Source organism: Trachypithecus francoisi, unplaced genomic scaffold (assembly GCF_009764315.1).
Source record: "Trachypithecus francoisi isolate TF-2019V2 unplaced genomic scaffold, Tfra_2.0 Lachesis_group10, whole genome shotgun sequence".
Lineage (NCBI taxonomy): Eukaryota > Metazoa > Chordata > Mammalia > Primates > Cercopithecidae > Trachypithecus > Trachypithecus francoisi.
The window spans coordinates 19,221,218-19,245,107 of record NW_022681455.1 but is presented as its reverse complement, the minus strand read 5'-3'; the positions used below and the strand labels follow the sequence as shown (position 1 = coordinate 19,245,107).

General features: G+C 38.0%; 1 long non-coding RNA gene across 1 annotated transcript in view; it reads right to left on the bottom strand.

Annotated features, from left to right (window-relative positions):
* The window catches only part of LOC117086778, a 57,529-nt gene extending 35,971 nt beyond the window's left edge, over nt 1-21,558 (bottom strand). Inside the window, exons 1-2 of the long non-coding RNA XR_004438572.1 lie at nt 21,501-21,558; nt 10,374-10,570 (exon numbers count right to left, since the gene is read on the bottom strand). This is a non-coding gene — a long non-coding RNA (uncharacterized LOC117086778). The remainder of the gene's footprint in view (nt 1-10,373; nt 10,571-21,500) is intronic.
* Nucleotides 21,559-23,890: the final 2,332 nt, after the last annotated feature.

The window sequence follows — 23,890 nt, the reverse complement described above, 5'->3', positions numbered from 1 at the left end:
TCAAAACATTACATATCAATATTAACTTTGAATGTAAATGGTTTAAACACTCCACCTAAAAGCCATAGAGTGGCAAGTTGGATACAAAAGCAAGACCCATCCATCTTCTGTCTTCAAGAGACACATCTCACATCTAATGACACCCATAGGCTCAAAGTAAAGGGCTAGAGACAAATCTATCACACAAATAGAAAACTAAAAAGAACAAAGGTCATTATTTCTATATCAGATAAAACAGACTTTGAACCAACAACAAACAGTAAAAAAGGACAAAGAAGGGCATTACATGATGATAAAGGGTTCAATTCAACAAGAAGATCCAACTATCCTAAATATATACTCACCCAACGTAAGAGCACCCAGATTACAAAACAAGTACTTGTAGGTCCACAAAAAGACGTAGACAGCAAGACAATAATAACACGGGACTTCAACACTTACTGACAGTGTCAGAGCATTGAGGCAGAAAAATAACAAAGAATTCTGGACTTAAATTTGATATAGTCAATTGGACATAACAGACACCTAATATTCTACCCACCAACCACAAAGTATACATTTTTCTCATCTGCATACAGAACATATTCTAAGGTCAATCAGGTGCTCAGTCATATAGCAAGTCTCCATAAATGCAAAAATACCAAATCATACCAACCATACTCTTGAACCACAGTGGAATAAAAATAGAAATCAATACCAAGAAGACCTCTCAGAACCACACAGTTACAGGAAAATTAAACAACTCACTCTCAAATGACTTTTGGGTAAAAAAAAGAAATTGAAGCAGAAATGAAAAAAAATCTTTGAAATCAGTGAAAACAGAGACACAATATCAAAATCTCTGGGATGCAGCAAAAGTGGTGTTAAGAGGAAAGTTGATAGCTCTGAATACCTACCTCACAAAGTTAGAAAAATCTCAAATTAACAATCTGACATCACACCTATGGGAACTAGAAAATCAAGAACAAACTAACCCCAAATCTAGAGAAAGAAAAGAACTAAATCAGGGCAGAACTGAACAAAATTGAGATCCAAAAATCCATATAAGAATCAAGAAAACCAAAAGTTTGTTTTCTGAAAGGATAAACAAGATCAGTAGACTGCTAGCTAGATCAACTAAGAAAACAAGATAGAAGAACCAAATAAGCACAATGAGAAATGACAAAGGTGACTTTACAAATAATCCCACAGAAAGACAAAGGATCCTTAGAGATTATTATGAACACCTCTATGCACACAATTAGAAAATCTAGAGGAAATGGATAAATTCCTAGGAACACAATCTTCCAAGATTGAATCAGGAAGAAATTGAAACCCTGAACAGAACAATATTGAATTCCAGAATTGAATTGGTGATTAAACAAACAAACAAACAAACAATCAACCAAATAAACCCCTGGACCACATGGGAAGAGTGAACTTGAATGTAGACTGTAGACTATGGGTGATTATGATGTGACAATTAGGTTGTTCATAACAAACATACCACTCTGGTCCAAGGACTGTTGGTAATGGGGAAGGCTACATATACGTGGGAGCAGGGGATATATGGGAAATCTCTGTACTTACCTCTCAATTTTGCTATGAACCTAAAACTGCTTTTAAAAAATAAAAACTATTAAAAGAAAAAAAAAACATATTATAAGTAAGGGCAGGGAGATATGGGTTAGGTGACAAGGTTCACTATAGGAGGATCTCATCGTAACACATACTGCAGTGAAAATAAAATCAAATTCCCATTATAATTTGTAAATCCCTAGGAAGCACTTATAATCATTCATTAAAAATCCCTTCAAACAGTGACTTAAGAAATTTGTAAATATTATTCATCTTTGTCCTTTATCCTCTTATCAAAATATGGGAAAATCCTTATTCATGTATTCATTTATTCAGCTTGCAAATATTTATTGAGTGGCTACTCCATGCCAGGGACTAGATTCTGAGCATGCAATGAACAAGACAGACTGAATATCATTTCCTTGTAGAGCTTATATACTTCAGAGAAAGTGAGAGATGACAAGCCAGTAAATAAGTAAATATATACAGCATGGCAGACAGTGATTATTTATTGATTTAAAAGTCTTCCCATCTGGTAAAACAATAACTACAAATTAAGTGATATGAAAAGCTTATTTCACCATCAAATAGCGACATCACAATTTCTAAGATGTTCTTTCATCATTGAAGTATTGTGGAAGTATTACTTGATAACAGTCTCTAGAATACTGCTGCATGCTGCTGGCCTTTACAAACACGGTTGTCTTGGAAAAGGATGCATTCCTTTAAACCCAGAGAGCAGAGGTAACAGATCCTGTTTGAAATGGTTGCTAAGGGACCATTCTATATAAATTAATTAGTAAACATCAACCCAGGTTTCAAAAGGCTAAGAAGGTCTCTCACTTAAGAAGAAAAAATTATTCCCTAATGATTAGGAAAAGGCTATCACAGGGTATTTCATGCACACCAGCAGGACTGCACTGCTGCATACTTTTTTCTTCTTGTTTTGAGGCTTTCTCTTTACTTCATCCTTTATTGTCTTCCCTAGTTTTATGTATTATTTTTGAGATTTTCTTTTCTTTTTCTTTTTTTTTTTTTTTGCAAGGGGGAACAGGGAGAAAGTCAGGGAAATATGGACAGGCAAGCAGGTCTTTGTATCTTTTAAAAGGTGAGCAAGAGATAGTATGTCCTTCCTGCTGCAGGGCAGACACTGAAGAGACACTGTTTATGAGGGTTTTTGACACTGAGTCAAAAATGTTCAAAAATGTTATTAAAGCTATACACAGGCCCAGAAAGTGTTGTTGCTGTTTTTAATCAGAGATAGATTAAGAGTGATTTCTGAAAAATTTCTGTGGGAAATAGGGTTAGGATAGTTTAATATATGTTTATGTTTATATTATTTAAATATTGCTATAAATAATTTTGCTGATTTGTAAGTAGTTTGCTTAAAATGATGCTTGGATGTCTTCATAAAGGGTTTAATTTCCATAAAGAATAAAATTTAGAAGAAAATGAGGTAAAACTTTGATTCAGGCATCTTATAGGACGTCTGAGTGTTAGGGTCAAAAAGACCAAGATAACATAATAGTTCATTTGATGACAAGTTAATTGAATTTCATGAATAATTATGAGAAAGAAAAAAAAAGCAAGCTTCCGGTACTCTAGCCTTGTAAACATCATAAAGCATTAAAGTAAGAGCTAGGGAGAGCTGTGGAAAATGTAAAAATAATTTTTCTTTTAGAATTTGTTTTTAAACGTTATATTTTAAAATCATAAAACAATTTTATTTTGAAAGGTAAATGCTTGTAAGGCATTCTTATTCTAAGTATACTTATGATACAAACTGACTAAAGCATAAACGATGACTATTTAGAGCAGTACTTTACTAACTTAATATCAAGAAGATACATATTTTTTCCTTTTTAAAGCTAATTCTCAATAAGATGAATAAGACAAAAATTAAATCTTTGTATGCCAAATGGAGTTCCAGCTACTTGGTCATAAGGAAAGATTTGCAAACTTGCAAATAAGAATAAAAAAAAAATGAAAAAATATCTTCATATTCTTCTCTCCTGCTGTTCTACAAAATTTGCCCTCATTTTAGTTATATAGTCCCTGCTTGTTTGGTAAAGAGGGAGTCCTATGGGATCCCGATGGTAACACAGTAGAGACAATGGACTGTTTCATTTCCCATATGCAAGTGAATACAGAAGGAATGGAAGAAGGTAGCACTGAAGAGGTTTTTTCAAAAGAATGAATGCCCACTCACTGTTATTTGAAAAGTAGCTAGTTACAGGTCAAGTTACGTGTATTTATCATAGGTGGGAAGGTTAGATTTTCACTACACTAAGATGTAAAACTAGCATATCAGTGAGCAGGGTGAGGTTTCTGAACTCAAAGGATAATATTAGATATTTTCCTATTCTGTCCTAGGAGCAAGCTTGTACTATATACGGGGGAGGGAATCAACATATCTGAGCAGTGTGGTCAGGTAAGAAACATTTATGTGATGTTCATAATCCAGCTATTATCTCCTGCTGGCTTCTGTGAAACAGTTTAAACAGACAAATACTAGACCAGGGGTGTCTAATCTTTTGGCTTCCCTAGGCCACACTGGAAGAATTGTCTTGGGCCACACATAAAATATACTAAAAAAAAAATCATAAAAAGATATAAAGTTTTAAGAAAGTTTCTGAATTTGTGTTTGGCTGTATTGACAGCTGCCCTGGGCCACTTGCAGCCCACGGGCAGCAGATTGGACAAGCTTGTTTGGCTTTTGCTTTCCAATTTGTTTACTTCAATTCAATGAGTAGTGTCTGTGAAACTATAGATGTTGTCTTGGCCTACACCAGAAGTTTCTCGGGAATGTAAGATGAATAAATGAATGTGTGAAAAATCAAATCAAGAAGATGGGAGGAGATTCAAGTAAAGTGATTCTTCCTAGTGCTGAACTTTGTCATGAACTTGGCTTGGTTTCCTTCTTTCTTTCCAAATTTTGAGTAAATGGAAACCATTCTAAATAGGCGAGTCATTGGGTGAGTTGTCATACGGAAAGGTTAGGCGCTTTTCTATTCCAGGCCTTAGCCCTTCCCTTTGACTTGATTTAAGCTACATCCACGGTGTGTGGGGGAGAACTTGCTTCTTAGCTGATGTTAGTGGGTCCAAAAAGTGAAGTTGTAGAACCAGAAAATGTAGGTAGGACACATTTGTCTTTGCCAAGTTGCCTTCCATATGCATAGAAGGTCATGTTCAGCTTGTACCTCTCAAAGTGAAAACTCCTGTTCCCTGTCTGCCCACTTTCTAGTTTGTGCGTATTGCTTCCTCAAGGGAACGTTCAAGACCAGGCATGATGGCTCTTGCCTGTAATCCCAGCACTTTAGGCAGCTGAGGCAGGAAGACTGCTTAAACAAAGGAGTTCAAGACCAGTCTGGGCAATATAATGAGACCTCGTCTCTTTTTTTTTTTTTTTTTTTTTTTTTTAAAAAGGAGAGAGAAAGAGAGAGAGAACATTAGAAGTAGGGAAATACATGTGTGAAATGTCATACGTTTTGAAGTGTTAAAATGCATGAAATTGGCCCCACACGGTAGCTCAAGCTTGTAATCCCAGCACTTTGGGAGGCCAAGACGGGCGGATCACTAGGTCAGCAGATCGAGACCATCCTGGCTAACACTGTGAAACCCCGTCTCTACTAAAAAATACAGAAAACTAGCCTGGCGAGGTGGCGGACGCCTATGGCCCCAGCTACTGGGGAGGCTGAGGCAGGAGAATGGCGTGAACCTGGGAGGCAGAGCTTGCAGTGAGCTGAGATCCGGCCACTGCACTCCAGCCTGGGCGACAGAGCGAGACTCCATCTCAAAAAAAAAAAAAAATGCATGAAATTATTACATATTCATTTCAACCAATTTTAGCTAGTTAAGAAAAACTCAAACCAAGAATGAAACAAGCATTTTTCATTGCAAAACAGGAATTTGGCAGATTTATTATCAAATAGGTGAGAGTCCTATTTGCCACGATCTAAAGAGTACTGTGTATAGGCGTCCGCCCTGTATTTAACTTAAGACTTCAGTCTGAAGAAAGTTCACAATTGTCTATTAGCAACCGTCTCTACCTTGGCATGGGAGGCCTGCAACACCAATTTATCAAATGCATACCTGCCTCAAAACAATCCTTTCCTGGCAGATGCTTTAATTGCGCTCTGCAAGACATCTAGCTTGCCATCCCAGAAGGCACTCTTTGGGGGCTGACAGCCGATTGGCTCCCCCTAGGGGCAGACGAGCCTCCGCGGAGGGAAGGCACCACGGCAGGTTGCCAGGAAACCAACCCCTTGGTGCGGCTAATAGAAAAACATAGGAGCTGAGACGATGGGGTTTTCTAAATATACAATCATGTCATCTGCAAACAGGGACAATTTGACTTCTTCTTTTCCAACTGGATACCCTTGATTTCTTTCTCTTGCCTGATTGCCCTAGCCAGAACTTCCAACACGATGTTGAATAGGAGTGGTGAGAGAGGGCATCCCTGTCTTGTGCCAGTTTTCAAAGGGAATTTTTCCAGTTTTTGCCCATTCAGTATGATATTAGCTGTGGGTTTGTCATAAATAGCTCTTATTATTTTGAGGTACGTTCCATCAATACCGAATTTATTGAGCGTTCAGCCCAAAATCTCCTTAAGCTGATAAGCAACTTCAGCAAAGTCTCAGGATACAAAATTAATGTGCAAAAATCACAAGCATTCTTATACACCAGTAACAGACAAGCAGAGAGCCAAATCAGGAATGAACTTCCATTCACAATTGCTTCAAAGAGAATCAAATACCTAGGATCCAGCTTACAAGGATGTAAAGGACCTCTTCAAGGAGAACTACAAACCACTGCTCAGTGAAATCAAAGAGGACACAAACAAATGGAAGAACATACCATGCTCATGGATAGGAAGAATCAATATCGTGAAAATGGCCATACTGCCCAAGGTTATTTATAGATTCAATGCCATCCCCATCAAGCTACCAATGAGTTTCTTCACAGAATTGGAAAAAACGGCTTTAAAGTTCATATGGAACCAAAAAGAGCCCGCATTGCCAAGACAATCCTAAGTCAAAAGGACAAAGCTGGAGGCGTCACGCTACCTGACTTCAAACTATACTACAAGGCTACAGTAACCAAAACAGCATGGTACTGGTACCACAACAGAGATATAGACCAATGGAACAGAACAGAGTCCTCAGAAATAATACCACACATCTACAGCCATCTGATCTTTGACAAACCTGACAAAAACAAGAAATGGGGAAAGGATTCCCTATTTAATAAATGGTGCTGGGAAAATTGGCTAGCCATAAGTAGAAAGCTGAAACTGGATCCTTTCCTTACCCCTTATACGAAAATTAATTCAAGATGGATCAGAGACTTAAATGTTAGACCTAATACCATAAAAACCCTAGAAGAAAATCTAGGTAGTACCATTCAGGACATAGGCATGGGCAAGGACTTCATGTCTAAAACACCAAAAGCAACGGCAGCAAAAGCAAAAATTGACACATGGGATCTAATTAAACTAAAGAGCTTTTGCACAGCAAAAGAAACTACCATCAGAGTGAACAGGCAACCTACAGAATGGGAGAAAATTTTTGCAACCTACTCATCTGACAAAGGGCTAATATCCAGAATCTACAAAGAACTCAAACAAATATACAAGAAAAAAACACAACCCCATCAAAAAGTGGGGAAAGGATATGAACAGACATTTCTCAAAAGAAGACATCCATACAGCCAACAGACACATGAAAAAATGCTCATCATCACTCGCCATCAGAGAAATGCAAATCAAAACCACAATGAGATACCATCTCACACCAGTTAGAATGGCAATCATTAAGAAGTCAGGAAACAACAGGTGTTGGAGAGGATGTGGAGAAATAGGAACACTTTTACACTGTTGGGGGACTGTAAACTAGTTCAACCATTATGGAAAACAGTATGGCGATTCCTCAAGGATCTAGAACTAGATGTACCATATGACCCAGCCATCCCACTACTGGGTATATACCAAAGGATTATAAATTACTCTACTACAAAGACACATGCCACGTATGTTTATTGCGGCACTATTCACAATAGCAAAGACTTGGAATCAACCCAAATGTCCATCTGTGACAGACTGGATTAAGAAAATGTGGCACATATACACCATGGAATACTATGCAGCCATAAAAAAGGATGAGTTTGCGTCCTTTGTAGGGACATGGATGCAGCTGGAATCCATCATTCTTAGCAAACTATCACAAGAAGAGAAAACCAAACACCGCATGTTCTCACTCATAGGTGGGAACTGAACAATGAGATCACTTGGACTCGGGAAGGGGAACATCACACACTGGGGCCTATCATGGGGAGGGGGGAGGAGGGAGGGATTGCATTGGGGAGTTATACATGATATAAACGTCATGCACGTGTACCCTAGAACTTAAAGTATAATAAAAAAAGAAAAAAAAAAAAAAAAAAAAAAAAAAAAAAAAAAAGAAGAATATTTTAGAAACTCAAAAAAAAAAAAAAAAAAAAAAAAAAAAAAAAGAAAAACATAGGAGCAGAGGGTCTCCTTTCTGTGCACTGTTGGTTAGGCGGTTTCGTCTCTCTCTAGCACACCAGCTGAGTGCAGATCCTGTCTTAACACTCTAAAGCCAAGAAGTTCATCTCCACGAATCCCAGTGGAGACACTTTCCTATATCACTTTCTCCTTCTCAGGGGCTGTCTCCCCTGATTTCCTTACACTCTTCATGTTTGCTTTTCATAGTTGCTCTTGCAAACGCGAGACAAAGCTGAAAGAGTGTGTCTGGGAAAATAGATGGCTGAGCTCCAGTAGTCAGGGAGCAATGTGACTTAACGAGGATATTTTATCCTTATGGCTTCATACCTGCAGAGCTCTTTTCCTTCTAAAAGCTCAAAGAACAATTCTGGTCTTGATTTTGCCTCAGCAAGATGTCATAACGTTTAAGCAAATACAACTTCAAAAGAAGCCTCTGAAGAAAATCATAGAGTATTTTTGCGATTACTGTATTTATGCAGCATTATAAGATATATAGTTGTAGGTGTTGCTCCGCCGAATCTTTTATTATTTTGATTATACTTTGAATAGTCTTCATGTGCTTGAGAAAGGACTTTTAAAAATTATTTTCTTTACCACTTCGGCTCTATGTTCCCATATCTCTTTCTTAGTGAAGATTTCTCTGATTATTTCACTTAAAAGTACAGCTCACTTCCCATAAGCACTTCCTGTTTCTAACCCTACTTACTTTTCCGTAATGCTTGTATCAGTCACAGTTCAGCTAGGGAAGCAGGACCACAAAGAGTGGGATGAAACATGGGTATATCATAGAAATAAGACCTTACACAAAGAACAGCTGGGGAACAAAGACTCTGAGAAGGGAACTGGGAGGCCAGAGAAATGTCCTGAAGCAGCCCTCCTGAAGCACTGTTGCAGATGATGGACAAATAAGAGCTTTCCAAAAGAATACTGGTGGTGAGGCACATGGAGCTGGAATTGGGCAGCATAGGAGACCTGGTAAAGTCAGCAGAAGGCTCTTGCCTCTGCTTCTGTTGGTCAGCCTGAGATTGCCGTAGGTCAGCAGGAGAGACAGGAGAAAGAGTTGGACACAGAGCAAGGGGAGAGGAGGAGGCAGAAGGCTCTGGCACCTCTGCATCTGTCTTTCACAGCATGTAGCCATGATGATGTTCAGATAGCATGGTTGCTGCTTCATTTCCAATTTCGAAACCTTGTGAAAATTCCACTTTGGCCAACTCTACCCAGGAACCACACGAGGAAGGGGATGCTGGGAAACATTGTTCCGGCTTAGGCAGTTGGACACAGTACAAACCTACAAGTGTGTAACCCCTTTCTCCACCTTACATACTATATACTTAAATTATATAGATTTGTACACCTGTATTTGTACACCTATATGAAACACACACAATTCTAAATTCTATGAGTATAGGGATTTTTATCTGTTTTACACACCTCGGTGTCTAACAATGCTTGGCACATAGCAAATATTTAACGAATATTTATTGATTGAAGTTTTTATTGCTAGCCTTTGAATTTTACCTGTGGGCAAAACCTGAATCAGGATCATTAATTTTGACAAAAAATGACAAATACGGTTGACCAAACCTAAATCCAGGAAATGAAAAAGTGACCAATTCCAAGAAACTGAGTGAGCCACCAAGCCAGAATTGGAGACAGCAGTGTTTGCTAGTGCATAAGACATTGTCCAGCTAACATGTCCCTCTCCTGTGAAAAATTTGACTCAGTCTACTTCCAGCGGTGACTTCATTTCTGTTTTTAAACTCAGGAAAGCTTACGTGTGGTTTGCTTAAAACAAAGCCAATGTGGGTGGATCCAGTTTGCCAGCTTTGCCCAAGTGAAACCAGGAATTAAGCTGTAGAGATGCATTTTTCAGCATCAAGGGCCACCCAGGTCTTAGAAATTCATATTATTGAATGTCTTGAGAAGACTCTAATTTCTACAGCCTAAGTGGGACACACTTTCTCATCTTATACATTTCCAGGGCCAGATTTTATTCATAACTGGCTGAATCTTAACAGACATAGTTCCCACCTCTATATATGTCCACTATTAGACTGTCTAGTGGCCTTATACCCATTAAGGGGATCATACTTTGAAACCTACAATTTAATTACTTATAAAGGATTTAGAAATCTATCTAATTAAAAGACCTGAAAGAACCACAAATTGAAGCACGTAACCTGATATAAAAGCTCGATTCACTATAGCCCTTGTGTAGCCTGTGTATCCGCTGGAATAATTTTCACTGCAAATAAAACAATACAATGTGGCATAAGCAATAGAGGAAACTTACTAGTTCACATAACTGAAAACCTCAGCCTTCAGACTGGGACTGATCAGAGCTCCAAATGCATTTCTTTTCTGTTTTCTTGTCTGTGTCTCTTCCATCCCTCATCCTCTGGCTAGCTTCACAAGATGACTGCCTGCAGCACCTGCAGCTGTGTGTTTCCTCAGTCACGTGCATGGGGAACAAAAGGGCACGTTTCGACACTATTAAACAAAAGTCCAAGGATTATGTTAATAATGGTACCACTAAATTAATCCTCGTGTCCAAAGAAATATCATGAGACTGACTGGCTTAGGTCAGGGTTATGTAAAGCAATTGTAGTGGGGTAATGGGAAGGATTACCCTGATATTCCAGTATAGGCCCCATGGGCACTGTATTAGCCTGCCAAGCTGCTGTAACAAGGTACCATAGACCAGGTGGGTACCTTAAACAACAGGAATTTATTTTCTCACAATTTCAGAGTCTAGAAGGCCAAGATCAAGACATCGGCAGGCCTGGTTTCTCCTGAGGCCTCTTTCCTTGGCATGCAGATGATACTTTCCTACTGCACCCTCACCTGGCCTTTCCTCTAGTTAAAAGACCCAAAAGAACCACAAATTGAAGCATATAAGCTGATAACAAAGCTTGATTCACTATGGCCTCTATAGTATATAAACTGTACATAAGTTACAGTGATTTTCATTTCAGATAATACAATGTGGTTTAAGCCATAGAAGAAACTTCTTAGTTCACATAATTGAAAACCTCAGCCTTTAGGCAGGGACAAATCAGAGCCCCAAATGCATTTTTTTTCTATTTTCTTGTCTCTATCAGGACTTAGTCCCTCCCTCTTCTTCTAAGGACATCAGTCATGTCCTTAGACATGGATTGGATTCCCATCTCACCACCTTATTTAACCTTAAATACTTCTTCAAAGGTCCGATACCTGAATATAGTCACATTGGAGGGTAGGGCTTTAACATATGAATTTGGAGGACAGCACTTAGCCCATAACAGTAGCTGAGAATTGAAACAATCTCTTCCAAATGATTTGACTACAAAAGTGCAGGGGAGAAAGGTATTGGGGAATCAACCAAAATGTTCATGAAAATCCAAAAAACCAGTAAACCCTTAAACGTTCCCTTTACCCATCAGATTAATGACAATTTTTAAAAAAACATCATTAATAGTGTGTTGAGTTTCCCCAGGGCAAACCGTTACTAGATGTGGGTCTCCTGGGCCTTATTGTTTTGTCTAAGCAAATATTTCCAAAAGTATATTCTAAGGAGTGCTAGTCTCATGACATACTTAAAAAAAACTCCTGTTTAAATAATGGTAAATCCTACATAATGCATTTATCAAGATCTCAACTCACAAATTAGTATATTTAAAGGCCACAAGAAATCCTAGAGCTTTTTAAAAAGTTTACTTTTATATGATACAGGACTTCCCCAACTTTTTGACAACATAGAATTTTTCCCAAATATGACATATTAAAACTCCCATGGAATACGTTTTAGAAAATGCTCTTCTCTGGAAATGTTACATCTTCTTATTCAAAGTAGGAAGAGATGAATGGTAGGAACAAACATTCAGGCTGAATGATAGAATTGGCATAGGTTTTAGAATGAAGGCTGGTGTACTATACGTTAGTCTAATTTAGCTTTACTTTTTTCACTGAAAGTTTCTTGTTCTGGGAAAGGAAGCTAATACATTTCAGTGCTAGTCTTTGGCTGTAACAGAAGGGCAGCTAACTTCACAGAAATCACTCTAACAGAGCACCTGAAAGCATGTGGTCATAGCCTGTTTGCACCTGTTGCAGCCACAGGCTGAGAAAGAAACAGGAACAAGACACATTAAGGTTCAGGAATAATAAAGTGTCTATGCCAAGAAGATTGTACAATACAGACTCTGCAATGCAGGAAAATAAAGAACCAGTGACCAGATGAAAAAATCAGTGGCAGAAGCCCAGAGACAAGAAAGACCCAAAGCCTCAATTTGCAATGACTGCACAGGCTTGTGTGCCAATAGCTCAACTCCACCCCCTTGCTCTTGGGACACTCCAATTTTAAACACTTGGACACCATAAGGAGTGGCTGCTTCCAACATATAACCCAAGACATCTGTTAAAGCAAAGTAAAACAGAAAAACCTGAAGGTAATTTGGAGCCTTCCAAACACCTGTGAGTCAGACAACACACAAACCTCCCCTTCTTTAAAAGCACAGATGAGCTTGAACCTTCTGGGCATTTTAGCAGTTTACCATCTGTACCAATAACCCTTTTCTGCAGTACAGAGAGTCTTCTAGGAGGATGTAAAATCCAGGAACCAAGATAAGGAAACATGTTTACACCTGCTACATCTGTTCAATCTTTTCCAGGCTCTGCTTCACACTGGACTTTCTGTGCAGGCATACTTTTGAAATCATTCTTGTCCATTTAAGTTTCACACATGCTCCATAAAAGCATAGCATATAGAAACCAGCTTCAAGAGCTCCGTGGTCCAAGGTTGCATTTCCAGGAAATACTATCTCCATTTTCCTTGTATCTTCAATAATCATGGAACCTAGGTCATCGTGAATAAGGTAAAATACTGCTCTAGTGGTAGGTGATGAAATCACAAAACGTGGGGAGGCCATTAAATCAGTTCTGTTGGAAAGTAAAACCGTTAGACAAGCTAATTACAGTAAAGCCATTCAAAAAATAATAAGTTTAAAAAGAACAATAATAACTAAACCACCTAGACAAACAACACAGTCATTCATCTTACCTCCAAGAAAAGCACAACCTCAACCAGCTATTTGCCCTGCTTCCAGTAGAGCCAGACACACCTGAATGTGCTATGAAGAGACAAGCCTTAGGGGAGAAACAGTGTGACTTAGACAAATCATTCTATATCAGCGATACCTTGCAATGTGTTCAATGGCTGCAGAGAGTACACCAGAGGTGAGAGAGCAGAAAGTGCCCAAGGGGTTTCATACAAAAAACTATGTTTAGGCATAGGCCACAGTCTACTTAGAAAATCTTCAAAGGGCTGGGTGCAGTGGCTCATGCCTGTAATCCCAGCACTTTGGGAGGCCAAGGCGGATGGATCACCTGACATCAGGAGATTGAGACCAGCCTGGCCAACATGGTGAAACCCTGTCTCTACTAAAAATACAAAATAATTAGCCAGGTATGGTAACACACACCTATAACCCCAACTACTTGAGAGGCTGAGTCAGATGAATTGCTTGAACCTGGGAGACGGAGGTTGCAGTGAGCTGAGAACATGCCACTGCACTCCAGCCTGGGCAACAGAGTGAGACTCCGTCTAAAAAAGCAAAACAAAACAAAACGAAACAACCAAACAAAGCCTTCAAATAACCTTCAAAGATGGGTTGGATGGTAGAAACCAAAAGGATACAACACTGATTACCTCTGACCTGTTCAAAGCATTTAAACCACAATATTCAAGGAAAATGGCTGATACTTATATGATACAATAAGAAAAATACCAGCATTCATATTGAGAAATCTGAGGAGTCTAGGATCAACAGATGCCATGGAAGTTGATAATAGACGCTATTTAAGAGCAAACATTATTCTGTTAAAGTTTATTTTATTGAGGTCTATTTATTTGCCCATCCAAAAATGAAATTGACTTTAAAATGGCAAGTGTTAAAACTAAATAATCTAGCCCGTGTTTTCAACCCTCCTTCCCCAATTTTAAAACAATTAAAACAAAGAAGATCTAAGTGATTGGTCCAGGGTATCAGAGACAATGGCAAAGTTCAAACAAGAATACAGTTCTCTGCCTTTGAGTCCCAAGCTTATTTGGAGATTTCTACTAGTTCTAGTCCTAAAAGGACTAGGGTCTTCCCTACCTATAACATACTCTGACCATATCACAGACAAGTCTCGTATCTGGAAATCTTTCAATTCCTAAAATTGTCTTAAATGATTCCAAAGATTAATACTTCTTAATGTCCACTGAAGAATAAAGCTACTTCTCTGGAATGTATTATATCATTTTGCCTAATAAAACTCACAGTTTGTGCTTCCCTCCCTTTCTGAAAGAAAGGAGGGTCATAGAGAAGAGATAAACTTGTGATTCATGCAAATAAATACAGGATGAAGGGGCAGTTTATCCCAAGTCAGTCAACACTGTATTTGTAGAACTTGTATATGCTGCAACTTTCTTTCTGGGACCCTAGAGCAAATCTATGGAGAAACCAATGTCCAATGGCAACAGTTTGTATTATATTTACATTTCTAGTGTGCTGGGATTTCAAATCTGTTATCATGGAAATGTATTTCACAAAATATTGCTATACAGATCTGAGAAGAATTGGATTACTTTCCCTGAAATGATACAACTAAAAGCTCTGATACTAATCCTTACTGGCAGCCAGCGCTACACAGTGACCAGGCAGTGGGTCTATGACAGATGTGAGATTCAAACCTGGGTGATCACCCTCCTAAACTAGCGCTCGTTTTCCTACATCTGGCTTTATAATAGCATAGTATTCTAATAGGCAACAGAACAACATTATTTGATACTGACTGCTGATTGGGGACTAGACTTGTTTGCATTCCTATCATCTTTAAATCAATTTATAAAAGTGAAAACCATTTTAGCCATGGGTTAACTGGAAAGCAGGAAGGCAAAGACGAATGCTTCTGAAGTGAAACTTGGAACAGACAGATCTCTTGTGACTTTTCAGGCTGTTGGCAGTACCTATGGTGGTAATATCAATATGTCACCCCAAGTCCATGCACATCTTGCCTCCCATATAGTGGGCCAACACTGTGATTCAATTTAAGAAAACAGCATAGTTTGTACATAGTTGCAAGTAGACTTTCCCATTCAAAGTATGATTTTAAAAGGACTCCAAAAAGCCCAAAGATTCAAAAATATTTCCTCCTCACTCTCCTGACTATCATCTTGACTTTGGGATGAGACATTGTTTCCTACAAAGTTATTATAGAACTTTGTTAAAATAGAAATATTTGTTTGTGGCCGGGCGCGGTGGCTCATGCCTGTAATCCCAGCATTTGGGAGGCCGAGGCAGGCAGATCACGAGGTCAGGAGATCGAGACCATGGTGAAACCCCGTCTCTACTGAAAAATACAAAAAACTAGCCAGGCGTGGTGGCGGACACCTATAGTCCCAGCTGCTCCAGAGGCTGAAGCAGGAGAATGGCATGAACCCGGGAGGCAGAGCTTGCAGTGAGCTGAGATCGCACCACTGCACGCCAGCCTGGGCAACAGAGCCAGACTCTGTCTCAAAAAAAAGAAATATTTGTTTGTTAAAACAGAAATATTTAACCTGGGTGGAGTAAAATAATATTAAGCAAATCATGGTATCATCTAAAACTTTGAAACATTAACAAATAAAACTGTCTGAAGCACTTGAGCTGTTTGTGGCTCACCCCTAACCCTACTCCACTCCTCTTGCTATAGATATAAGGTCAAGTTTAAGGGTCCTATGGATTTAAGGTTTAAATTTCTAACTTTAACACCTCTAGTGAGGATTTTCTGCTTCAGGTCAATAGCTTCTCACAGTCCTTTCTTGAACACTCATTCTTCTAAACCCCTTTCTCTACACTTATGATGCTCTTTTTTCCTGCACAATTTGTCCCCATCATCTCTACCCTTATGTTTTAATTTGACCTTTTCTGGCAACCTGAGCTCTTGGAATGTCTCTCTTATCTGAGTCCTGGCTATTTCTGGATCACGTATTGCAGAACATAAACACAATCTGTTTTCCATTGCTCTTTAATACTTTGCTCCCCAAGCAGACTTTCTTCATAGCTTTCATCTACTTTTTCTAACATAGACTATGAGGTGTGAGTGTCCAGAGGGCAACTTTATGACTCTGAGTATTAGGAGAAGGAGGAGATAGAAACAGTGATATCTTCAATAGCATTCACTAAGCACCTACTATGCACAGAGCACTTGTTAAGTGTGAACTGCTGAAGATAAACTAGATTCTCCATGGGCCTTATCCCCAAGGAATTTATAGACTAGTGGAGGAGACAGAAAATGCCAAGATGCCAGGGCTGAGAAAAGTGTGAACACCAATCCTTTTCCTGGGCTTTCTTTTCTTGTGCAGCCACTGTGACTTTCATATTGCATGTGAGTTTAGTCATTAGCCAGATATGAAGTCTCCAGCATCAACAGTAGTATACCTCCATTTACATTACCATCCTCAAACACTTTTCTTACTGATGAGAATGTCAGAAATCCTTTGGTACAATTTGATAATGATGTGAATTGAGTGTCTGTTATGTGCCAGGCATGGGGCCAATTCTCTTGTCATTGATTTGTGAAACCACAAAGGATGATTTACGGTACCATGACTCTATTATTTTAGAAAATCGTACAAATGAAACAGCTCAATCCAAATTAAATTGTGTTTTTTTTCCTCCCCCTCTATCTATACTCAGATCTCAAGGTCAGATAATGTTTTGTCTCAAAGACAAGAGTCAGGGGAGAATTCCATGAGAGTTTCCTTCATTGTCCTCAGTAACTCTTTAAGATTCAGATTGTCCAACCCTTTCAGAATGAGTTGGGCTGCCGCTACTCAGGACTTATTCTGATTGCATCTTTCTAAGCAGGACCGGGGCCTTCAAGACATGGTAGAAAATGCTTGATCTATGCCTCAGACATAAAAATCAAATTTTTATTCCATTATTCTGTGAGACTGCTGACCTTTGGGCAAATTAGAAAATGGCACCTCCTTTCTCTGTAATAACAGTCCCACACCAAAGATCTGGACAAGCAGAGCACAAACGTATGGCAGACCCGATTTGCCTCTCCTCACTACCAGATGCTATTGTGCAGTATACAGTCATACACGGCAGTGCTGATCACTCTTTTTGGTCGTTATTAAGCTTATTTAGCTTTAGTTTCCTAATCTGTAAAACAGGGATAATAACATCTCCCTCTGAGACTGTGAAGAGTAAGGAGATAATTTGCTGAAAGTGACTGATATACGGATGGCACTCAATAAATATTCACCAAACTTTCTCCTTAACTGTACTGACATTTCAATAGGCTGGCTCACACAAAAGCCTGGTTTTCTAAGGTTGTTTACCTTGCTTCTGAGCCCTAGTATGTATGATTTTCTTTTTTTTTTTTTTAATTTTTTTTTATTATACTTTAAGTTCTAGGGTACATGTGCATAACATGCAGGTTTGTTACATATGTATACTTGTACCATGTTGGTGTGCTGCACCCATCAACTCGTCAGCACCCATCAATTCGTCATTTATATCAGGTATAACTCCCAATGCAATCCCTCCCCCCTCCTCCCTCCCCATGATAGGCCCCGATGTGTGATTTTCAAACCTCAGCTTTTTATCTATGGAATGAGAATTCTCTTATCTTTTCATGCTTTCAAAATATTTTGAGAATTTTGAATACTTGGATAGATGTAAAGCACAGTCATACAGAAACCTATACTTTTATATACACACATCTATCTAATTATATGTTCCCTTTAAATCAATCATACTGATATTAGCTAATATTAATTGTCTCATTAGGATTCCTGTTAGCCAGAGCTGGAGTCAGGGATCCTTGAGAAATCTAATTGACTCAAGTTAATTGTAATTTTTCCTAGGGGTTTTATTACAATAATTCCTAAGTTGATTGTAATATTCTACATTTTTGCATAGCACTGAGATTCTTCAAATGAATTATACTTATATGATGACAAAATGTTTGATGATAAAGACAAAGCCTATTATGTTTCATTTGGATCATTCTCCCTATCCTCTATGTTTACCCCAGCTCTTTTCTCACTTTCTATTTTTCTTTGTTTTCTCTATGTTTTTTAAAATTGTCACTTTGTTATCCAGATCTGTGTTATAAGTTTCTTGTTCTCCTAGTCCACCTCAGTGAAAGGTAGCATAGCCAGGCAGAAAGGATGTGTGTTCTAGAATCAAAAGGTCCTAAATACAAGCTCTAGCTTTTTCACTGACTATATGATCTTTGAAAAACACAATTTGTATTAACTTGTTTTCTCTGCTCTAACGGTGCAGTACTCTACATATACAGAGTAATGTTTAATATGAGAGGTAGAAATTTAACCATTTAACATCCAGTAAAATTTGGGGGGATATATCTATTCATACAGCATACAGTATGGATTCAAAAAGACTTTTTTGTAAGTAATTGTGGTTTTTAAATTTAGTTTTGACAAAAGCTGTTTTGTTTCTTTTACTCATTTACATGAAAAATGTGAACTGGAAAGAATGTTCTTCCAGAAAGATCATTCAAGTCCCATCTCTTCCTCCATCTATTAGCTGAGCGACATTAGACAAATCATTTAACTTCCTGAATCTGTTTCCCCACTTGTGAAATCAAAGAGTCAGAAAAGATCCCCTCTAAGGTTTTCCAGCTCTGAAAACTTTAATTGTAATTTTCCTTTACTGGGTTAAAATATTAATCACTCTTTAATAATGACAGGTTCCAATCATGATATACAACAGCTTATCCATAAAGTCCACTTGATAACACATACCTAGAAAAAGAATACATCCTTAAAAATCTTCTATGGATTTTTTAATATTAATACTTATCTTGTGTTTTAGCCATCATGTACATGTTTGAAACATGTATGCTTTATAACACATGTATCATCTAAAGGACTACCAACTAAATAACTGCCCAGTAGATGTATGGATATGTAATATTCCATAGCCAGAGCCCAAAGAAAATCCTCAGTTACTGATACTTCACAAAAACTGTGAGGCCTGTGCCTATTGTCTTTTATTTTCTTCCAGTTTTATGCCAGTCTCGAAATCCTATGTTCTCATTTTATACTTAGTTTCTTTGATTTAGAGCCAGATATAAAGTAGGAGATATAGAATTTGTAACTACATTCTTGACTCAATTATCAAAATTCACTGCACAAAATGGACTTATATGCCTCTACACATGTTTCCAAAGCTTCCCCAAAGCCTTAGCATCTGAAATAATTTTATATTTCAGATTCCATTTGGATAATTGTTGGATGGTCATGACATGTCATATATTTAATGCACTTTCCAGATTGAAAGTCATTTAAATATCTATATCTTAGGGCCAACAATTTCCAAAGGTTCACCTCAGTTTGCCACATTTCACTTACATGTATTACAGACAGAAGGGGACACTGTTTTGAAAATTGATGAAGAATGTAAGTACCATTTTACATGTATAATTCTTATTTCCCTAAAGGAAAATGTGTGTGGTTGTATAGATACATATTACATGTATGCTATATATAGTCTACAGATTTTTCTGCGATTTAATATTGAATAAAATACATTAGTATCTATATAGGTGCTGATGCCTAATGAAAATTGAGCAATTAATTGGGAAATTAGATTAATCATCAACTTGTTAAGACTGAGTTTTCCAAAGATGACAATGTAGTACAAAGGTTATATGCTAGACAAACAGGCAGATATCAGTTTGAATCCCAGTTTCTAATCATGTAAATTTTAGAAAGTTATTTAACTGCTTTAACAATGTTTCCATTGAAAATGTGGATAATGTCTATTCCCTAAGACTATTTCAAAATGTGATAAAATGTAAATGCAGGTGGTCTGAGGACTTCATAATGAGGACCACTTTGTTAAAAATTTTAGCTCCCCAAAGACAAAATTCAAAGTTATATCCTAGGAATTAAGGGTCATTTTAGTTAATTTATCTAATAACTGTTTCCTGATATAACTGTCTAGTATCCTAACAGGGGTATGAGGCATTGTGAGTTGCTAGGCAACGTAGGAAAGCAAATAAGGCTTCGGTTTGCCCTGGTAGGAATGTAAGTCAGCTACAGAGGCAGATCCCAAAGAAGGAATCTGTAGAGAGTTTTTAGTCTTACTCAGCCTTTACGATCATATTACCATTGAAGGAAAATTGGTACTATTATGTTCCTCACTCCATGTTTTACAGACTAAGCCTTAGAAAGATTCCTGAAGACAGATATTCTATGGTGGTAGGTAGTGAGACTTTCTAATTTCAGGACGGTATTGTTAAATGACAAAAGGATGATGATAAGTAAATATTTCTTACATGTGGAAATGCCTATAACACACTCAGTGGTTATCTAATCTGTGAGTTCATCAAGGGGCCATGCTTTATTTATTTTTACACTTTTCTCTTATCCCAGAATCTAGAATGTGTATGGCACTTAATAAACATTTCTTAACTGAAGAACTATATCTTTATAATGTAAAATATGGATAATAGTCCTAACTGGCTTTACATAAATATTGGGCAGTAGATAGTGAAGTTTCCTTTTCTCAGTAGAACTGAAACAATCAAAGAAATGTTATTTTAGTAAACGTTGATCTCTTTTCATTCTTTCTCCCTGGACATTCTCTGAAATCTGTCAATGGAATTTGTTTACTCCAAATCACATCTTTGTTGCCTTTGAGTATTGCCATGTTTGAATGTTTACCACTCAAATCCAGCATAAAAGTGTTTTCTTTTTTAGGTAAGATCAGGCAAAGAGGTACTGAATGAATAACACTTGATTGGGAATGGTAAATAACCATGTAATTAACTGTAAACACTGTGTGTGGTGATTTTAATGTAATTTGAGGACTTCTAAATTATATGGTCATAAAATGGCACTTGGGCTTATGCTTTACAAAAATATCCATGTTTGTATGAGATTAATTAGTGCAGTTTGCATAAAGACATCGAGTAAAGCACTTTCCAAACATTCTCATTTGTAAGGTTTTCTTATTTATAAGGCTTTCTTGAGTTTTTCTTTCCATCTTTCTCTGGTCTTGAAGAAATTATCATTATCCACATATTTCTGTAGCTGCAAATTAATCTGGACACCAGTAAGGAGTTGATGGGCTTTAGTTCTACTTAAAAATAGATTTTTAGTTCTTAAAATGGGTTGGTCATTTTATAGGCTGATTATATCATTACGTCTTTGGTTCAATTCACGAATCATCAGATGCCCAAATGGGGCTTTTTCACTGTTGGGAGAGTCTATATGCTTTATGTAATGAATCACACATACGACAGCCCAAGGGAGATCACTGTAGCAGAGAGGCTATCAAGCGCCCTCACCACTGCTTTCCACTCATGGCAAGTTTTGCCCTGCAAGGGTCTCCTTTTGGTGTGTGTGATGGTAACAGTAGGAGACTCGAGGTAATCTTACCATCTGAGGCAGCTCTTGTGTTTTTCCATCTCCTGGAAACTTTCACTCTGCAAACTCAGACTCAAGTTACCACGGCGCTACTGGGAATTCTCGTAGATTATGTTATGATGAAATAATGGTGGTGAGGATGATTGTGTAAAATTTTTGATGACTATTTTCCAGATGCTCTGCTGAGCATTTTATATGTATTACCTCATAGAATCCTTACAATCCACCACCACTGATTTTTAAAAATTACCACTTTACACATGAGAAAACTGAAATGTAGAGAGGCTGAGTGATTTGTACAAGGTCCCACAGCTTACAGAAAGACATGGTTTGTTTGTCTAGCTCCAAAATCTTTGCTTTTAACTTTTTTTTTTTTTGGTGGGGGCGGGGGGGACAAACTCTCACCATGTTGCTCAGGCTGGAATGCAATGGTGCAATCTCGGCTCACTGCAACCTCCAGCTCCCGGATTCAAGCGTTTCTCCTTCCTCAGCCTCCCTAGTAGCAGGAATTATAGGCACACGCCACCATGCCCAGCTAATTTTTTGTATCTTTAGTAGAGACAGGGTTTCATCATGTTGGCCGGGCTGGTCTCGAACCCCTGACCTCATGATCCACACGCCTTGGCCTCCCAATATACTGGGATTATAGGCATGATCCACTGTGCCCTGCCAAATTTTTTGATATATTGCTTCAGCATAGATTAGGGCTATGCATTCCTTGAAACTGTATGCACAGCTAAGTTTCAGGTCTTTTTGCATGTGATACCTCGTGTGTTAGGTAGACTCATTTTTTAGTTAGCAATTGAGATAGCTAAGAGACCAGAATTTTTGACTACTGAACTACATGTCTCACATGGAAAAGCTAACTAACATTCCTGATTTGTAGGACAGCAGTAAAACTGGTCTCTCTATAACTTATGTAGATCTTGGCTATATCAGAATTATTCCAGGCTGTGGTAAGAAGTCTAGTTACTCACCTTTGGGAGAGTTGTGGGAAGATAGCATGTGCCACTATGAGACAGTCTGGGATGACACCACAAACCACCTCCAGAGGTCCAGGACATAGGGAAAGACATTTGATGGGAAGGGAGAGGTATGCAATGGAATGGTGGCTGGAACACCTGCTCTTACCTTCTGGAAGCATGATCCTAAATGAGCATGTGGTCATGAAACACAAAGGCAGGTGAGGAAAAATGGTATTGGCCATGATCCTTGCTTTGGCATATTGAAAATCTGGTCATTTCATTCAAATATTCTATTTGCCATCATGATGACTACACCTTATAAGTTTGATCTAAAGCAGACATTAGCTTCAAATGCCCAATTATTAATGCATGGCAAAAAAGTATGACAACAGTGCCAGATTTCCATGGACCAAAATAATCACTCAACTCTTTAAAGCAAACAATTAAGACTAGCCAGATGTATATTAAAGGGAAACCAGAGAGCTTAAGTGTACTATAGATTTGCCATTTCATTCAGGTAGTCAGCACGTGGAACATCTACTAGGTATCAGGTATGGTGTCAGTGGCTGAGGATACAAAGAGTAATAAAATATAGACTCATTTTGTCAACAGAGACATGCATATTAACTTTGGTTCAGAAGTAACTATTACTCATAACATTGTATGATCATGAATTTCAATGAATTGAGAACAGTCTGAGCATAATTTTTTAGCACAGGTGGAACTAATTATAAGCGGTTATTTTGATTTGGACAGTAACATTACCTACTCTTTCTCTGATCAAACTTCTGTACAAGATTCAACATGTTTTCACCTCCCACATATTGTCAGATATTAACTCCAGCTGCTTTCTTTTCTGTGCCACATTTAAAAACACTCTTTCTTTTTAAGGCTTTATCACCCTATCCTTTATCTAGACCTCACTGACTTTGTTCTATCAAACAGCAGCTGAAAAATGATTATATGCAAAATTTCAATGTTTTCTCCAACTTCATATTTGTGAATATTCCAAAGAAGAGGTCTGTTCTTTCCTCTGGCTTTTCATCAGTGAATGTGTTACTCTTTTCCTTTCTTTCAATTCCAAAGAAAATATCACTTTTCAATATGGTACAAACAGTTAGCTTTTGCTCACTGAAGCAAAATTTTCAAGTATTTGATTCTTCCTCAGATTATTGTACTCCCAGGTAAATTAAATGTCAGCATGAGGGATAGCTTCACCCACTTCTGTAGCTGGCTTTATTCAATCCAAATAAGTCTTAAGGGAACAGCTCGCACAGCACAGCTTTCTATCACATTCCAAAGGCTTTCTCCCTGTGAGTATGCCTGGTCCAACCAGAAATTCTGAAGAAAAGCTAAGAATTCTGAATACTCAATGGATTTCAGAAATGGGATCGAGTAAAATCCAACCCTAGGTGTTACATAAAAGGAACCTACTTT